Source organism: Rhineura floridana, chromosome 4 (assembly GCF_030035675.1).
Source record: "Rhineura floridana isolate rRhiFlo1 chromosome 4, rRhiFlo1.hap2, whole genome shotgun sequence".
In the NCBI taxonomy this organism is placed as follows: Eukaryota; Metazoa; Chordata; class Lepidosauria; order Squamata; family Rhineuridae; genus Rhineura; species Rhineura floridana.
In genome coordinates, this window is record NC_084483.1 from 15300552 (window position 1) to 15318010 (window position 17459).

Here is a 17459-nt window from a genome sequence, read left to right on the forward strand (position 1 = left end):
TAAGAAGCTAATACAGGATGGGCTTAAAGCAGAGCCATTTAGATGACAGTGACACTGGTATGTACTCTGGGTGAGCATCTTAGTCATTTGCGCCAGTTATGAGGCACAACCTACAACTACTCTGGCATAAATAGCTTATATGGCTCACTGTCCAACAGGGCAATATTACCAAATGACACTATTATTTCAATAGCTTGTTACGTAGGAAGCTGCCTTATACTGAGTAAGATCATTGGTGCATATAGCTCAATATTGTTTGCACGGCCTGGCAGCAGCTCTATAGGATTTCATGCAGGAAATCTGTCCCAGGCCTATCTGGAGTGATGGAGAGTGAACCTGGGACCTTCTGAATCCAAAGCAGATCCTCTACCACCAAGGCTGCTGGCAGATGGGTAAAAAAGGTCCATTTCTTCTGGACCTGAGGCCACCACAGGCCCCACACTCTTGCCTTTCATTTTTTAAAAAATTAAATTCCTAAGTGCTCTGGATCAAGAGATACTATATATATCAAAATGTCACCCGCCCCCAACTTCTGTTAAAGGAACTAATAGTGAGCTACCTCAAATCCCTGCCCTTTCTGGTTTTCAGCCAATAAGTGAAAGAGTTGTGATTGATGATGGATTTGTTGACCTCCAGGCAATAGCTAGAACCCCTTGCAAGTCCTGAAAATAGCTGCCTTTTCCTGCTTGTCTGCACATCACCTGAACTGAATAAATTTATAGCTTTCAGCAGCAGCACATGTGCCTGTCCACCCACTTTCACAACTAAAATGGAAAAAAGCACTCAGGAAAAAATAAGTAACTGGGGGTGCCCACCCAACAGTCTGTTCTGGGCTTCAACAAATCATACACCCCAGGAAATGGGAGGGTGTCCTCTATGATATGCCTGTGCCTCCCACCTGGCCCACAGCTTCTGCTAGGCACCGGGTATGAGTAAGTGCATCTATGCTCAACCAAAATAGACAAAAACATGCATAAAGAAATAAGTAATTGGGGGTACCCGACCCATAATCTGCTCTGGGCAAGGACAAATCATACACCCCAGGAAAGGGGAGGGTGTCCTCTATGAGATGCCAGTGCATCCCGCCTGGCCCAGAGCTTCTGCTGGTCACAGGTCATGGAGAAGGGCATCTATAATCAACCCAAATAGGCAAAAATGTGTAGATAAAAGAAATAACTGAAGGTCTGCACGCCAAAATGTGCTCTGGGCCAGGACAAATCATACACCCCAGGAAAGGGGAGGATGTCTTCTACAAGACACCACTGCTTCCCACCTGGTCCAGAGGTTCTGTTGGGTGCAGGGCACATATAAGGGCATCTATGCACAACCAAAAGAGACAAAAAGCGGGGGGAAAGATAAGTATCTGGGAGTGTTCACCACAAAATCTTCTCTGGGCCAAGCCAAATCCCAGAAAATGATAGGGTGTCCCCTATGATACTCTGGTGGTTACAGCCAGTGCTTATGATCTATGCGGAATTTTTAATGTTTAATTTTTTTTTATTGTCTTCCCTGTTACATTAGCTCATTATTATTTTTAAAAGCCATTGATGTTGGTGACAGAAGGACTTGTGGCAGGGTTAACAAACAGTGACTTCTTGAAGATGTAATTTCATTGATGACACTCTAAAGTCTGCATGGATGGCATCTCATAGAACACACTCTCCCAGATGCATGGAAGTATTATTTGTGGTGCCCCAAATAATCTTTTAGGATGGGCACCCCAGTTTCTTATTTTCTTTCCTTTACCTATTCGCTATTTTTCAAATACACTTATGCCTTTATCAGTACAATACATACAAAAGAAGCTCTGAACTAGGGCATCTAGGAGACAACTAGAAAAGGTCCTCAAATGCAAAGATGTATCACTGAACACTAAAGTCAGGATCATGGTATTTCCGATCTCTATGTATGGATGTGAAAGTTGGACAGTGAAAAAGGCTGATAAGAGAAAAGTCAACTCATTTGAAATGTGGTGTTGGAGAAGAGCTTTGCGGATACCATGGACTGCAAAAAAGACAAATAATTGGGTGTTAGAACAAATTAAACCAGAACTATCACTAGAAGCTAAAATGATGAAACTGAGGTTATCATACTTTGGACACATAATGAGAAGACATGATTCATTAGAAAAGACAATAATGCTGGGGGGAAAAGAAGGGAGTAGAAAAAGAGGAAGACCAAACAAGAGATGGATTGATTCCATAAAGGAAGCCACAGACCTGAACTTACAAGATCTGAGCAGGGTGGTTCATGACAGATGCTCTTGGAGGTCACTGATTCATAGGGTCGCCATAAGCCGTAATCGACTTGAAGGCACATAACAACAACAACAATTTTATTGATATTTCAATTTATCATTATTTCCTTTTATTTATTGACATTTCCTTTAAAAATATTGATATTTCCTTATATTTTAAAGGAATACTTCCTTTAAAATTAATACTTCCTTTAAAAATATTGATGTTAATATCAGGGTTTTTTTCCGAGGGGGAAAAAAACAGATTGGTAAAAGCACTGGCTTGTGGACAAAGAACAAATTTGAAACAATACCAGCCTGTTAGGTCACCGGAATGCTTTCAGACTGTCTCTGGCCAATGGATCCCATCCTTACTGGGGCAAGGGTTGCTGTTTCTACCCTTGCATCAGCTCTCACTGGCCATGCTATGAAAGGAGGTTTAGAAGGAGTGTCTTAAATGTTGCCATCATTGCAGGAATGACATTAACTACATGGTGGCTGGCTCTTATCCTGAGTGATCGATAGGGTAATTGACCAGGAATAACATTGGGTTGTATCCAACTAAGCTGTACTCAGAGTAGATCCATTGAAATTAATGGACCTGTTATTTGGGTTTATAAATTGACATGGGTCTGCTCTAAGTTGGATTAATACTGGGTACAACCCATTGTAACTGGTCACGGAGCTGTGCAGCTGCTGTGGATTCTGTGCCTGTTGTTTTTGCAGTTTTGTGCTTACTTTTGGGCTGTTGTGATGGTGCTGTTGAACTCCTGCATGCTGAGGCTAGGGAATGATTTACCTTGTAGAGGTGCAGCACTGTTCATCACGGCTCAACCATAGGATTGGGTTGCACAAGGAACTGAGGATCAGAGGGCCCTATTTTACGAAGCATCTGCCACACAGTGTTTGGTTCAAACTGAAGAAGTTCCAAGAATGACCTCTTTGTTTTCTCTTATGCACCTGTCTAAAAAGAAAACAACCAGTCCATCAACAGTTTCTCTAGCTTCGTATACATGCTTCCTATACTGATTCAGTCTGCTTCCTCCCCCTGCCCCCTACCTTTCCTTATGAGGGGTAAGAACAAATCAATGCCTTCTTGAAGTCGCCAGTGGATGATGATGATTTCTTTATTAGTTGCCCTTATACCACAAAGATCTCAAGGCAATGTACAACAAATACAATAAACACACAAAAGGGATTGTACACTAATGCGCAACAATTAACCCCCGTTCCCTAAGCACATCAACATGATCACTATTAAAACAGCAAACTCACAAAACAAAAACATCAAGCAGCAGAGGAGAAAGTTAAGAAGCAATGCTGGGTGTCATCCATCGTCAAAGGACTTTTGTATCTGCTTCTCTCTTGTGCTGCAGTCAACCTACAGAAGCATGCAGTTGGCTGTCGAGTGTGCAAACGACTTATCAACCTCTCGTGTGTTTTCTTGTCCTCTGCCTTATGTACACGGGACTTTGAAAGCAAAGATATGCTTATGTATAAAATGCACAATGCCTTGGACTTGGCCTAAGAAGCTGGGCTCTTCCTTTCCCCATCCCTCCACCCACCCATTAGTGCTGGGTGATTGAGTCAAAGGTCCTAAGGGCAGAATACTGCACTACAATGTAGTAGAGCAAGATACAGAATTCTCCTGCATGTGTGTGTGCAAGTGCCAACTCAGTGCTGCAATGAATCAATTCTGCCACTCTCGGCCGCAGTACGTTAAACCGTCTGCCTTATGTGTGGGTTAGCTGGGTTGCTGCAGCAGCCCAGCTGCCGCTTGTCTCTTTCCCATGTGATACAAGTCCTTGTTGCAGCCATAAACAGTTTATTCCTGTTTGTGGATCAAGATGGATCAAGATGAAATGGCCCCGTCCTTCAAAATCTTATCAACGGGGAGGAACGCTGGCTTCATTGGTATGCCATGGCATGTCTTTTCTTTTCTGCTGCAATTTGTTCTGTGGCACTCTGGGCACAGAAGCCAAAGAGAAGCCCAAGAAAGCTATGCAGGTGTCCGTGAGAAAGCAGAATTATTCAGAAGAGGAAACAAACAACCTTTTTTGCAGGCTGCCGCCGCATCAGTAACTTGTCTAACTTGCTAACTTGTCTCTTTTTCATGGCTAAACACCTGAAGGTCAGAGGCTTGGTTTGAATGTTGCACAGAACTTACTATAATTGTTGCTTTTAAAAAAAACCAAACCCTGGCTTGACATTTCATTCTCCCTAAACAAGACATTATCCTGATATGCATATAAGGAAGGAGAGTGGCTTTAATATGGAATATTTATCTCCTTCAAATAAACATACTGTTATACAGCTCACCGCCGCCACAACTTCCTAAGTTGGGGAAATGTTCCAGGAGCAATATTAAACAGTTTAGTTGCTTGAGAGCAGCATCCCAGCAGGATCCCTATGTCTTCAGTGTCCTGAACCAGAGTGAAAAGAGGTCAGTCAGCAACTGAGAAGACTCTTCTCAGTAGCCAACACTCCCCTTAATATTGTAACCAAGAAGGGAAACTCAGCAAAGGAAGTACCTTACTTTAAAGCAAGTTCCTTACCTTCCAGCATCATAGTACATTTGCCCATGTACATGCACAAAAAATAATAGATCTAGCTGAGAGGCAACTCATTGAGATCTGCATTGATCTCTGCAGTGCATCACTAAAGGAAAATACTCCAAACAAAGTAAGAGACTGAACGCTCACTTTATTGTATAATCTTAGAAGGGGGGATGGTATTACTATCATTATACTTCTGAATTTGCCACTGCACTACTGGTAACATTGGTTTTATTTATGCCTTTAATTGGGACATTAAGAAGACAAATATACTCCTCTAAGGAGATAGCACAGCCTGCATCAGAGTTTTCAAGAGAAACTTACAAAACCCCTCCAAAGCTCGAAGTCAATTTCCAACTCAAGGAAATTCTCAGATCTCCCTCTGTCCCTTGTATACAAAGATGTTTTTTGCTGTCTCTGAGCCCCTTCCTCTCAAGTGGAGGACTGCCACCATCTGTAAGGTCTGATGATATCTCATTCCAGAAGCTCCAGATTCCCATCTTATCGGGAAGCCACCATCCATCACTAGCTCCCATGGGTGAAACATCCGTTGATCATGCTGCTTGATTCATCTAGCAATCTGTCTACAGAAAAGGTGGTCTGTGTCAGCAGCATTTAGCAATAAAGATGATAAAAATGAGACTCTCCAAGCACATATTTCCTTCTGTCATCTAGTGGTGACACCAAATCCAAGTGACCCATTGTTAACCGGCTGAAGGAGTACTCTTTGCATTCTTGCTGAATTATATAACTTATTAAGAAGCCTGGCACAGAGCTAGAAAAGTCTAGATGTCCTACTGAACACTTATTCTGAGCTCTTGCAAAGCATTTAAATTACACATCACTTTTAAGATGTGTAGCCAAGTAATCTAGAAAAACGGGGAAACCATAGGCTCAAAAGTACTGTAAGAGTTAATTGATGCCATCTTGAGCTATATGATTTACTATGATTTCAGTTGTCTGGATTATCTAGGGCTAAGTACTTTAAGTATAAAACTGCATTGTAAACAAAAAAATACCAGGGATGGTCACCCAGTGCCCAGTCTATTTGCCTAATGCCCTACTGTACATGCCTTCCCATGATGCTTCTCTCCTTTGATCTGAACCCTACCTCCCAGGCTTCTCCTCTCCCCTTTGACATGAGACAGCTGCTAAATCCTGTATTGCCATCCTGCAACACTCGTGACAACTGCTCTTCCTACTACAGGCTCTTAACAGCAGCTTCAGACGTTATGGAAAGTTGAGACAGGCGGACATGCCAGGTCCATTAAAAAGGCACAATTTTATTTCTGCACTATTGATCTATGTACAACTACGATGTCTTTAGATTCTCCAGCAGAAGACATTTTGAGAAGCAGAGAGACTCTGGGGCTAGATACAGATTCCCATTTGCTGCACAAACGGACAATGGTGAAGCCAACTTGACTATGCCTGCCTTAGCTTACATGGTAAACATTTCTGTGTGGTCAGACACCTCTTCCCTATGTGGTTGCAATTGCTCCATAGATTGCCTACAAGAGACTCCATGTTATGAACAGTGGTCTGGATCTACTCCCTATCACAAGGGACTTGTTTGGGACAACAGTGCAATACAGTGAGGCATTCTGATGGCCTCATCCTCTCTGCCCCCTGGAATTCCACTGAGCCATGCAGCGGCCAAGGTTGCTGAAGGCTGCTAACATTTATACTATTTTAATGCTGCCCATTAGCTACCAGTCCAAGTTCAAGGTTCTGATTTTGGTGTACAAAGCCCTATACAGCTTGGGACCAGGATACCTGGAAGATCATCCTACCCCTTATATACCCAGTTGATCACCGCACTCTACAAGTGAGGGCCTCTTGCAGAGACCTTACCATCAGGAAGTCAGTTCTGCAGAAAACAGGAAGCAGACATTTAGTGCAGTGGCACCTACCCTTTGGGATTCCCTCCCCTTAAATATTAGAGAGGTGCCGTCTGTGTTATTTTTTTGCCACCTACTGAAGACCTTCCCCTTTCAACAAGTCTTTTAAGTAGAGACCTTATTCCAGTCTGTGTCTTGTACTGGAATTGCTTTTTAAGATGTTTTTAAAGCTTTTTTTAAAAAATATGTTTTTAAAGATATTTTGTTTTAATATATTTTAAAGTCTGTTTTTAAGAAATTTTATAGTGTTTTTGTTTACCGCCCTGGGCTCCTACTGGGAGGAAGGGCGGGATAGAAATGTAAAAAATAATTATAATAATAAATAAAACTCCTTGCCAATGTCCTCTGGGAGTCAGAATTCTTGCAGCTGAGGATTTCAGCATGTTAAAAGGCCCCATTAGAGTAGCATGTGAACATATATATCTGCTTTATCCTGGGCCAGACCTAGCCCAATAATGTCTACTCTCTGACAGCAGCTGTCCAAGGTCTCAGATGGATAACTTTTCTAAGCCTGAGATCCCTTTAAAAAAAAAAACATGCAAAAGCCCTTTGTTGAATCTGGGGCCATCTGCATGCTTGGCATTACTGAGCTATTAAGGTCGGACCTACCATTAGGCAGAGTGAGGTAGCCATCTCAGGCAGCTGATGTTAAGTGTCACAAAAGGGTAGCAAAATGGACTGCCTTCAAGTCGATCCCGACTTATGGCGACCCTATGAATAGGGTATTCATGGTAAGTGGTATTCAGAGGGGGTTTACCATTGCCTCCCTCTGAGGCTAGTCCTCCCCAGCTGGCTAGGGCCTGCTCAGCTTGCCACAGCTGCACAAGCCAGTCCCTTCCTTGTCCGCAACTGCCAGCTGGGCGGCAACTGGGCTCCTTGGGACTCTGCAGCTTGTCCACGGCTGCACAGGTGGCAGAGCACGTAACCCCTGAGCCACTCACTGTGGGATGATCTTTAGCTGGCCCTTGACACCCAGGAGACACAAGCGGGGATTTGAACTCACAGACTCTGGACTCCCAGCCAGGCTCTCCTCCCCACTGGGCTATACCAGCTGTCTAAAGAGTAGCAAGTTGTTATTTATTATTGTTGTATTCTTTTGACTGCCAGGGAGGGGGAGTGGTGTTTGTGGGTTTTGTTTGTTTTTAGAATCATAACATCATAGAAGAGTAGAGTTGGAAGGGGCTATAAGGACATCTACTCTAACCCCTCTGCTCCATGCAGGAATCCAAGCCCGACACAGAATCATCATTAAACTCACAATCCCAAATAACTTGGTCAGCCTAGGATATTAAGTACCTTGACTGGGCTACGCAGCATTTGCTTCTCTGTCTCAGGCAGCAAAATGCCTTGGTCTGGCCTGTGAGCTATGGCCCCCACCGAGGCTGCAGGGGTTCATGTCAGATTCCTTCATCCATATCTTTTGGAGCGTTCCAATTTACTTTTTTGAGTATGACTATTCTGGAGCAAAAGGGCTGTGGCTTGCAGCCAAACATTTCTGCCCCCTCACCAAGCTTCTGAAGCATGCAAAAGAGTTGGAACATACATGGCATGATCTAGCCTATGGCAGCTCAGCTGTCAGTTATTCAGCTATCACCAGGGCCTGCGCAACTAGCAACGATGGTGACTCATGTCCTGATGCTACTTTTCTGGTGTGAAGAATATTCTGAACTTGTAAAATTCTCCAAAATATAATCACTAATAATGCACCCATCTTTTAAGGGCCCTAAATTCAATCGATGTGTGTCAAGGTCTCTTGGTAAATATCAAGGCTGGGAATCTGGATACAAAGACCTACTTGAAATATCCCCAAAGGATTGCCCACACCCAGTGGGAGCTTGGATTTTTTTCCTTTGAACAACTTTCTCTCTGCCCTTAAAATCTCTCTTCACAATCCACTTTTTCCTGCATGTCCTTTGGTTTATCCCCTTACTCTTCATTCCCAATGGTAACCAAGTATTAAATTAACTGCTTTTGCCCAGATTGATTCTCCCTACTGTTGTTTCTCCTTCCTTCCTTCCTTCCTTCCTTCCTTCCTTCCCCTCATTGGCAATTTAGGTTGTAAATTCCAGTGGAGGCTGGTCTATCAGGGCAAATGGGGCACTGCCCCACCAACCTCAGTCTGTCCTCAGCCAGCCCCCACCTGATTGCCTTCTTATTTACAACCACGTCATTGGCTCTGACTCTTATCTACTGCTGATCTTTCTTTCTTGCGCTAATGGACACCAACAACAATTGGTAAGTTTCTTCCAGGCAGCAACATTTTTGTTTACTTTCTGAAACTCAGTAAGAAGTGCAGGGTCCCTTCATGGTAGCCTTGCCATGCCCCTTCACAGCTACACCCCCTCACTCTCTTGCCCTCTATTATCATCGTCATAGTCCTCAGTCCTTCCCACATGCACCTTCTCCCACAACAACAGACGTCCCTAGGAGCCAATCAGCATGAAAGGGGAGTGTGTGACCATGTGTTAGCGACTGAGAAGAGTCTTCTCAGTGGCTGACTTGCCTGTTGTCACCCTGATTGGCTTCCCTCAGCAGGAAAGGACAAGAAAACATGTTAGAGGATACTTCTCAGTGGCTAACACACACCCTTGCTGGGACCCTACTCCCCCAAAAGTAAAGGTCTAAGACCCTCTGAGACCCTGGACCACTACACTCCTGGTAGTAGTAGCAGGTGGTATCCTGGCTCTATATAGTAGTGGTGGTAGTAGTAGGAGGAGAAGGCAACAACAAAGAACTTCTGCATTTCCTCTGTGTTAACTTTGCTATGTGGCAGAATGCCCTGTCCATAATATAAAATAAAACACACACACACCACACATCCTCTTGGGCACACAGACCTAGTTAAGCAGTTCTTTAAAACAGAGTAGTTAGCTAGGCTGTTGCTGTTTTCCCTAAATTACATGTGGGAATGCTCAAACAGCTGGAGTGGGAAAGGGGAAGGCTCTATTATGAAAGAGCCTGAGAACCTGCCCCCCCTTCATTAAAGCAACAATAACAATGAAATTGCCATTTATATCTTCCCTGGGTTTAGAATTCACAGGATGCAATTGTTTTGTTTTTTAAGAAGAAGAAGAAGAAGGGCATGTTAATTTGGAACTGTTTTCAAATATAATATGTTATTGTATTTGCCATAAGAAACATCTCTAGCAACAGAGGCACATTGACTCGTTATTACAGCGCGAGTATGTGCTGCAACGGAGAAATTTAATTTAACCGAAACCCCTTGTCACAGCTTTGAGATGCTGTGTTCAAGCCATCACACATCCCTCCAGAAAGATGTCTGATCAGCAATGTGGCATTTAGTTTAAAGGCGAGGGGCCCTGGGGGTGGCAAGAAAGCTCTGCCTTCTGCAGTACATGAAGGGCCAGGCAACAGATGATGGGGAGAGACAAGTCTCTGCCTGCTAGCCTGGAGAGTGGGGACGGGGAACTGCAGGCCCAGGGACCAAACGTGGCCCTTCAGGCCTCTCAGTCTGGCCCTTAAGACTCTCCCCAAGCCACACACACGGTCCTTGGGCCACCCCTCACCAGTCATGCTTTGCTCCCTCCTTGAATGCTTTTGCCTGGCTGGAATGTGTCCTTGAACTCCGATGATACTTCGTACTCACCTGCATGGAGGATAGAGAGGGGTGGGTGACAAAACTAGGGTAGTGTGCAAAGGTGAAATTTATATTAGTTGCTCTGCCTACTTTTGCCTCTGGTCCTGCCCACCATTGGCATTCCCCCCACCCCAGAAGGTGGCCTCGAAGAAAATGTAGCCCTCAGGCTGTGAAAAGGGTCCCCTCCCCTGCTGGAGAGCAATTACCAGTTAGCATAGTACTGAGCTAGATGGGCAATAGTTTGACTTGGTATAAAGGCGCTTTGTACATTCCCATATCTTCCCCCATCTGTTTGCCCCTGCCACATTTTCAGTCTCATCTCTGTTCATCTGGCCCTTGCCCCTGAATCAGAAACAATCCAGTTGCCTGTACATTTTTGTAGATGTTCTACACACTGCCCATGTTTATTATACATGGAGCAAACTCTCTCTCTCTCTTTCTCTCTCTCTCTCTCTCTCTCTGTGTGTGTCTCTCACACACACACACACATACACACACAGCAAAGTGAGAGAAGCAGCAATCACATATTTGCTTTTATTTTTAGCTCTCTGCATTCACTGCTTTCTTTTTGACACTGCATTCTGTCTCTCCTCTCAATCAGCCTTGCCAGGACTGGTTCATGATCCAGTAGGAAAATTCTAATTTCGATCTTTTGACCATCCCCTAGGTACAAATATCATGCTGGACATTTGTATTCAAATGCAGCCTTGGCACCTCTTTTATTGATGTTAGCGAACCACCGTCCAGAAAGGTACCCTTTTACAGTATCTCTCAGGACAACTGTTTCTAACCATGTGCTGTTCCTGCTAGCCTATTTTTGGCAAACAATTTTATTGAGGTATGATAGGCTGAGAAGCTGTGTTTATTCCATTACTGTTAACATGGCCTCATAAAGTAAAAAAAAAAAAAACATTCCGTGCAGTAGATGGGTGGCATCTGTTTCTGGTCTTCTGGAGGTAAAGCCATCAAGGCATTTCATGGCTGGTGAAGAATAGGATCGGGCTATATACAGGAAAGTTTGTCAATGACAGATGATGGCCTAAAACACTGGTGGGAAACCTGTGGACCTCCAGATATTGTTGGACTACAACTCTTATCATCCATTGGCCATGCTGGCTTGGTGGGAGTCAAGCAGCATTTGGAAGGCCACAGATTTCCCATCACTGATCTAAAAGTAATAGATGACTTCTGAATCTAGCTTGTTGGAGAACTATAGAACAAGTTTGCTTAGATTCCATATGTGAGATGTCTGTCTCAGAGTCAAACTGAAGCAGTATTTGAAATCCCATATCAGTTTAGCCTGCAATCCTGTATGCACTTAGCTGGGAGTAACTCTCATTAAACTCAACAGGGCTTACTTCTGAGTAGACACACATAGGACTACACTGCTAGAGAACCTACTCTTGCTTCTGCTTTTTTGCTTCCTCCTAGTCCACCACCACCACGACCATCATTTTCTTCATTGAACTGAAATGGAAGCTGAACCAAAAGTCTCCCAATTCCCTTCAACTGGAACTGGAATGGAATCCCTAAACTCCAAAAATTGGCATCCATTTCAAAATAAAAATTCAATATTTAGTCAAAGGAATAATTGTTATATGTGCCCCAGTTCTCTGAACCCCAAGTTTCCAGGTGTCCAGTTACTTACTCTGCAGTTTGGTTTTCTTTGAATAGGGTCACTACTCACTAGATATGTAAGGTATTTTGTAATATTTGCATTTATTTACAGACATACAGGTTGAGCATAGGTGAAGATTCACAGCATCAACACCCCAACAGATAGTGCTCTCCATTTGATCCTAGAAGGAACAATCAATGCTCTAAAGATTATTGCAAAGCCCCAGTCTCAATTTTGTCTCTGTCCCAGACTACCTCCAAAAACACACAGGCTGCTTGCATTGTTGAGGAGGAGGAAGGTAAGATCTGATTCCCAAATGGGGGTAGAGACACACTTGCTGTTGTGCAGGTTCCACTGCATCTCCACCTCTTTTTCCTGAAAACAAGGGCACACAATGCTAGTCAAACTCCATCCCTTTTTATTCTAAAACCTGGTCGGATCAGCTGGAATATTTTGGGTTTTTTAAAAAATTCAGCTTCAGAGAGGTTTTGCAACTGATTGGTAGATCAACCCATTGCCTTACAGTTCTGGCCAATGGAAATGCTTTACTGTAAGCTCAGGCAGAGACAGCGATTGGCCCAACACTTTGCTGTGGGCAGTCCTGAAAAGTCTAAAATCAGCAGTGGGGAAGGGTGGTGTGGCCAGCAGAGGGCAGAGTTGCTTCAAAATGCAGCCAAAAAACCTGTTCTGACTGTTTTTAAAGCGACTAGTGTGCCCACAGCCTGGCTCCCTCCATCTAGAATGGCCCAGCAGCCATAGAAAGCAATCTCCACAACAAAGAAAGGTTACCTGGCCACTTTGCCAGGTCCATCAAGGTAATTCCTAGAAGTTCTACTGCTTTGCCCAGCGTGGCCTACCTCACCCTTACAATCAAGATTTTGAATCCAGGGCTGGAAGGGACCTTGATGCCCTCCAGCTCAACGCCCAGGCCCAGTGCAATGTCATCAAAGGAAGATGGTTCAGCTCAGAATTCCCCAGATGATATTTCTGAGGAAACCACTGGAGCAAGAGAGGACGTTCAGAAACTCTTTTTATTTTGCAGGGTTTACATGCCACTTAACCATCAAAACCTCTAAGCAGTGTACATAAAATATACATTAAATTTTCTGATAAAATCAGCTGTTAAAAGACTAGTAGCTCTCCTGTCTCCTGCATTTACCCTCATCCCAGGTGCAGGCTGTCTTTTTCTGTGAGAGACTCAATCATTCAGATCCCAGAGTGTTCTGTTTCTGCATATGGGAGGTCTGCTTCAACTTGTGAAAGGGACTGAGATCCAGTGGAAGCTCCTGCTGGAGGAAGGAGGGGCAGTCCTGTGGACACTAGTGCCACCCTCTCTGCTGTTCCGGGGGTGTCCCTCAACCCGCTGGGGAAGGAGGAACCAGCTAAAATTCCCTTCCGCTTGTGGAGTTTTGCTTGCTGGACCCCATTCAACCAATTAAATCATGGGCTTAGTTTGTCATTTCCAAAGACTTCTGTTTCAAATGACAGATGAAAGGTGATTGATTTTGTTGCTGGAAATATCTACCTGGTTCAGACAGTGACTCTTGAGTTCTTCCTCAGAGTGCAAGTTCCAATGAGCTTTTGGTCCCAGGCTATGGTCTGAAGGCACATGAGGCCACCACCTTGCTGAAGCTAAGCAGGTTTTGGGTTTGGTCAGTGCCTGGATGGGAGACTGCCTGGGAACATGTATGCTGCCTTGGGTTCCATGGTGAAAGAAAGGCAGGGTATAAATAAATAAATAAATAACATGTTGACTATCTAGATCTTTGATCAGGGAGCCTCAGCTCTGTGAAAGAAAAACAACCACCACAACATTGTTTCTGGCAGCAAGCAGCCAGATGGCTTTGCCTCTGCTCATGCCTTTGCTCGTAAGGAGGAGCAGATGCCTTTACTGTCCCAGTTTCCCTTAGATATGTTCATGGAGGACTTATATATCAAAGGCTAGGAGAGATATATTGCCTCTGAACATGGAGGTTCCTTTTAACTCTTTTTTTTTTAAAGGAAGGGAGCATAGCTTAGTGGTAGAGCATCTGCTTTACTTGCAGACAGCTCCAGGTTCAACTCCTGGCATTTCCAGGTGGGGCTGGGGAAGTCCCCTGTCTGAAACCTTGGACTGCTGCTGCTAGTCAGTGTAGGTGATACTTAACTAGGTGGCCCTTCTAAAGGTCCCTCCTTTAAAGGAGGCTCCGATGGGCTGACAAGGGAGAGGGCCTTTTCAGCTAGCACTCCCCCATTTGTGGAATATGCTCCCCAGTGAGGTCTGCCTGCCATCCTCATTGACATCTTTTCAGCCCCAGGTAAAGATTTACCTTGTCTCCCAGGCATTTGATAGACTGAGATTATGTTTGTTATTAGTAGGCTGCCCAAGATTCCTGTGGCTGTATGGGAGTGGTGGTTGTTTCATTTTTATAGTATGATATTTTTGTTTTTAATATTGTTGTAAATCGCTTAGAGATCTTTGGGTGTCTGGAGGGCCATAGCTTCCCAGGTCCTAGCTTATAGGATCCTGGAGGACGGCATGGTTAGCTGGCTGGAATCCTGAACAGAAACATAGAATCCTAGAGCTGGAGGGGACCTCAAAGTTCATTTAGTCCCTGGGTGGGGAACATTTTTCAGCCCAAGGGCCACATTCCCCATTGGGCAACCTTCCGAGGAACCACATGCCAGTGGTGGTGGGCAGGGCGGAAAGCAAAAAGTGGGTGGAGAAATTGATGTGATCCTTACCTTTGTTCAGTCGGCTACATTCCAGACACACACAAGTCAGAAGTTTCTACATCTCTCTCTCCACACCCTCCCTCCATGTAGGCAAACAAAAGGCATCATCACAGTTCAAGGATGCATTTCAGCCAGTCAAAAGCACTCATGGAAGGTGTAGAGGATGGCCAGTGATGGGCACGCCTTGGAGAGAGTGATGTGATCTTGGGACAGTGTATGGCTTTGGAAGAATCCCAAGGGCCAGACAGAGAAGCTTGGAGGGCCACATTCAGTCTCCAGGCCTGAGGCTCCCTACCCCTGATCATTCAACTTCCTGCCGATGCAGAAAACCCATCACTACAGCATCCCTGATAAGTGGCCACCCAGAGTCTCTGCTTAGAAACCTCTAATGAAGGTGAGTCCACCACCTTCTAAGGTGGGCTTCTGCATTGTGAAACTGCTTGTACCATCAGAAATGTATTGCTAATGCTTAGTTGACATCCTCTTTCTTTTCATTTGAATCCATTGGTTCAGGTCCTACCCTCTGGACAGCCCTTCCGACATTAAGAGATGGCTATCCTACTGCCTCTTAATCATCTCTCCTTCATACCTACCTAAGATACCTAACTCCTTCCACTTTTCCTCACAGGATCTGGTCTCTGGGTCCCTCACCATCTTTGTCATCCTCCAATGGAAACAGTCCAATTTGTCTTTTTTTTCCCATTAATTTTATTCAAATTTTCAAACAGAAAACAAAACAAAACAAAAAAGAAACAGATTAAACAATAAAATAAAATGTTGACTTCCGATTTGTCGCAGATCAGTTATAGGTCTATGATATATAACAAACCTGTCTCTTAATATATTACAAAATCACTTTCCTCCAGTAGTTATCTTAATTAATCATCAAATCTCATTAACATCACTTTATTCTTTCCGCAAAAAGTCAAAGAGAGGTTTCCACTCCTTGAGAAATATATCCATCGATTTTTCTCCAAATAAACATGTCAGTTAATCCATCTCATCAAGTCTGCTAGGTCCAATAATTTCAATAGCCATTTTTCCATTATCAGTGTTAATTCCATCTTCCAACTTCCATCCTTGCACCCATAATAATCTTGCTGTCATAGTCATATAGTAAGAGTCTGATGGGAATTTCCTTCATCACAAATATTTCCTTGCCGTCAATTCTGAATGTGTTGCTGAAATATTGTTGTAAAGTCATATCTCTGTTCCTCTTTTTTACGAAATGCACTAGCACATCTCTTGAGAGTTTTTCCATTGTCACATATCTGGAATTAATTCTATAAATTTTCTCTTTTTCAAGTTCCATCAAATCATTCCAGTCCAGAAATTCCATCGAAGCATTGATAACTTTATCTCTGATATCTTCATCAATTTCTCCAGGGACAACGCCGAATTCCAAACAGTAATCTTTATCTCCAGGATCCACAAACTCCAAATATTTTTCCAGTTCCACACTTGATATATCTGTTCCAATCTCCAGGACTTGCATCCTCCCTTTAATTTTTGCCATAAAGTCCAAATCTTTTTCCAATTCCACATTTGATATATCTGATCCAATCTCCAGAATTTGCTCCTTCCCTTTAATTTCTTTTTCATCTTCTATTGCTTGTCCATCTGCTCCTTTTCTCATATAATCCTTTATTTCTTTCAACTCCTGTTTCACTTTACCAAATTCAGTTGCCATCTCTTGTCTACTCTGTCCCAGTTCTTGTTTCGTTATCTTAATCTCATCCATTATCTTCTGAAACATATCCAGAGGGGAAAACCCTTCCAGGGATACATCCAGGGTCTCTGCCACTTCTTTGATTGTCATTCTTAAAGCCAAAGAAAAAACCCTTCAAATTTCCAATATAGCCACAATTCCCAAGCAAAGAGTAATTTGCTTCTTTTTCCAGCAATAAGGGGGTTAATATTCCTGGCCTGTTGACATCAACTGGCCAGCACAGTTCTTATCTCCCACACGTCCAAGAATGCAAAACAAATTTGGTTCACAACGCCGAACAATTAGTAACATACACAAACAGCAGATTCGTCTAAAGAAAGTAGTCCAACAAAAAGTAGTCCCAGACATATATCAATCAAATAATCATCTAGATCAGATTTTCTCTTCGGGTAAATTGCCCCTCATCCGTTTTAATCTTTATAGTTTCCAAATTCAGGCCAGCTTTTTGCCATAAAAAATAAGATAAGCTTTTTAAATTTTCTTTCCTCCTCCTTAATTCCTTGTATAAAAGAGAGAAGTGTAACTCACCCAGGTATCTTGATTTCTGATTCTTAAACAAATCTCTTTTACTGTAGTAATTTAAGCCAAATGATAAGATTAGACAGAAGAAAGCTCGCCCGTTGTGGATCGTTGAAAAGAAAAAACATCTCGCTTTTTTCAGCCCAGCTTGCTGGAAGTCCTAACTCCGTCCTCGGCTGCTAGGTATGCCTTCCTTTCCCAGGGAATTCCTGATCGATTCCAGCCACCGACAGCCTAACGAAGTTTCTGTGGATAATCTTCGGTTCACCCTTGCCTGGGATAACATTTATACCAGTCAAAGTTCCCTTTTGACTGATTTTAAACTGAAAAAAGCTTCCTCTGAGACAGAGCTCATCTCAGAGGCAGCCACAGGCGGAGCAATCCTTCCGGGAAGTCCGAAACAGTCCAATTTGTCAATGCCCTCCTTAAACTGCCATGGTTATGCAAACCATTTGTGGGATAGGGATGAAATAATCTGTCAATTTCGGTTCTCTCAATTTCTCATTTTTCTAATCTTAAATTCAGTTCTCCACATTTCTGCAGCAATCTGTGATTTTTTAAAAAATCCTCATGAAACTTCTCTGGCAT